Genomic DNA, 2,960 nt, shown 5'->3' on the forward strand with positions numbered 1-2,960 from the left:
CCGCTGCTAACAGAATCCGACGGGCCTTGCAGCTCCCCTGCAGGCCTACCATACCTCAGGGCCATCGCCACCAGAGTCAGCACCAAACGGTCCTCTCTGCCAAGTGCAGACTCAGGTGGCCACCGCACAGCACACAGAAGGCCTTTAACAAAGAGGAACTGAACTCAGGTACCGCTAGGTCACGACACAAGCCACACTAGGTCCCTGGGATGAACGCCAGCACTGTGATCCTGGATAAAGTTCCTGGGAGGCCCAGGAGTGCGCTGGCTGGATTAGTGGAGGGAGCGCTGGCCTGTCAGCCACCTGTGAGACTTCAGCTTTAGATCGAGAACAAAAACAAATACCCAGACCTGAAGGAATGGCCCTCTGTGATCTCTGGTGCCCCTCTTTTCCTCTGTTTACAATGAGGTGCTTAATCCAGGGTCTTTACCATGATTTCTAGTCTGAAACAGTAACTTAATCAAGAAGACAAAGTGGAGAACAGTTAGGCCTAATGCTGTCGCTGTGTTCATTTGGACAAATCACTTCCCCATCGCATGCTCTGTTTCATTAGCTGCCAAACTGGGCTGATAATGCTGACCACCTAATTCCCTTAGGAGAAAGAAGACAGTGTTTACATCCAGCAGAGCCTGGAGCGCCTGGAGAAAATTATTAGGTAAACACTGTACCATTCAAAGGGAATCTGGGCTTGTTTTTACTCTCACTGCCAAGGTAGAAGTACACAGCATTTCAGATACATGCTCTAGAGCTTTAAGAGCCTTTGTCATTTTCCTGAGTGCTGTGGAAAAGAAGGTACTAATGAGTTTTAGGAAACTATGTATTGAATGATTCTATCTTCTGGAATTTGGAAGCTCTGAATGGGTGAGGGAAAATCTTATTAAGAAATCCATCTAGTGGTTCATTTCTATTTGCACACACAACCCCTCCTTCTTGGCAGGTGTCAGTCAAAACTTTATAGAAACACTGTCCATCTGGAGGAAATCCTGACTCACCCTCTCAGCCTCAAAGAGAGCAAGTATTTGTCTTTGTTTTTTTCTTTATCGAAACTAGTTTCTTCCCCAAAGCCCTTTCTAAACAGTTATTGATTTCCTCTGGTTTGAACAGGCCATTAATAATGCTGGGTCCTCAGGAGTCCCTTTAATGTCTTGTCTCTGTGCGGGGTTGTATTTGCTTACTGAGGCCCTCTGGGGGCCTGCCTCCCAGCCACAGGTGAGCACCCTGAAATGGACTTACAGAGTGATTCACATCACATCACACCCCAACCTAGGACGGAGGGTGGGGAAGTGAGCTTGCCAGACACCCACTTTGCCCCCAGCACCTCCATCTATGGCCATGTCCAATCCGTGTCTGACTCCTGCTCTTAGCAGCCACCAGCAGGCAGGCATCAGACAAAGAGCTAACTGGTAACTCAGGTGACAGCTGCTAATAATAAGATGAAGGACATTTCCTAAACCAGATACCGCACAGGCATCTCCAGAATCTCTTGGGCCTCTCCGAAGGCCACTGGTTTCTGCCCCAGTGTCCACTGCAGACTAGTTCGGTGTGGACCCCATCAACTTTCACCCGGGCCTGACCCCCACAGTGCTTCCCATCAAGGCCACACCAGTCACCACCATCATGGGAACAGAGCTTCCCTCTTGACCTGACATGTAAAGTGCTTCATGGCCTGCATGGTGCTCATATATGTGCAACGGAAGAGTGGAGGAAAGCATGTCCATGGGCCAAATGTCTCCACAGGAGGTAGAAGCTGGCAGATACACTCTTCTCTCTTCCTCTCCTGGCCAAGAAGTCATGTTGTGTATGGTTGTCAGGTGGCCTCTCAGAAGAAGGTCTTGTGGAAGCAGCAGTTGTGGTTTATGCAAGTTGTGACTGGCTTGAAAACATGCCTGTCGATTGCTCCACCCTTTGCCCATATTTCTGCTCCTTGGGGTTGCATGCCCTAAGAAAGCAAATGCTTAAGCATTGCCTCAGGCTCTGCTGTCTGAGGAACCCAGGGTAGACAGTTCTTCATAAACATGTGAGCATTTTTAAAGAGAGATTTTGAAGGAGGGGTTGTTGAGACTCAAAGAAAGGCATTCCAGTGATGGGATCACGGACAGCGGAGCTGAAGGAGAGTAAAGTCAATCCGGATTTTCAGAAATGGGGAGGAAAGAGAATGATGCTCTCTTTTGCTGCCTTGTCTCTGCATGCCAGTAAGCCTCCCCCTCCTTCTGCCCTTGCCTCGACCCAGGCTTCTCTTTACCTGGCTCTGCTGTGACATGCTTTTTTTCCATTTGTACATTCTGCTTCCCAAGGTGCTTCATCCCAGAGAAACACCTGCTCCCTCTGAAGGAGGTTGCCTAAATTATAAATGATCCTCCAACAGAGAAAGATGTGCTCAAGTGAGGGGAAAGAGAAAAACAGGTAAACAAGTGGGTCAGAATGTTTCTCTGAGCATCTGAGGACAATGCAAACTTTGTTTTCCCTTGAGCCCCTGGTTTGAACCCTGAGATCAAGCTCAGAAGGCTTTGAAATCTTCCCAATCAACACTTTCTTCTTGAATTCTGGGTTTCTCCAGCTCTGTTATTTGCCTCACCCTCTTTCCTCTGTTTGTGTGTGACCTCTTTCCATTCTATGTGTCCAAATCCTATGTGTTCTTCAGGACTCACAGCAAAATGTTAGCTCCTCCGGGAAGCCTTCCTGGATTTCCCAGTTGGGTGTGATTGTCTCAGGCCTCACTCCTTTTCCCTTCTTAACTTTCTTACCTGTAATTGTAAGCAGCATATTAGTGGGGCTCTGACTAATTCTCCTCTGTGAGTAGCTGGTCAGGAAATAATGAGGAAGGCAGGAAGGAAGGGAGGGGAGGAGAGACTCTATGGGTCCGGACAACTACCTCCTGAGGTGGGAATACAGCTGGGTCAGTGGCCAGTTTCCTTTGCCTTCTCCTTTTTGTGCATGTCAAGTGTTGCTAATGACAAGCT

Source organism: Capricornis sumatraensis, chromosome 1, assembly GCF_032405125.1.
Source record: "Capricornis sumatraensis isolate serow.1 chromosome 1, serow.2, whole genome shotgun sequence".
In the NCBI taxonomy this organism is placed as follows: domain Eukaryota; kingdom Metazoa; phylum Chordata; class Mammalia; order Artiodactyla; family Bovidae; genus Capricornis; species Capricornis sumatraensis.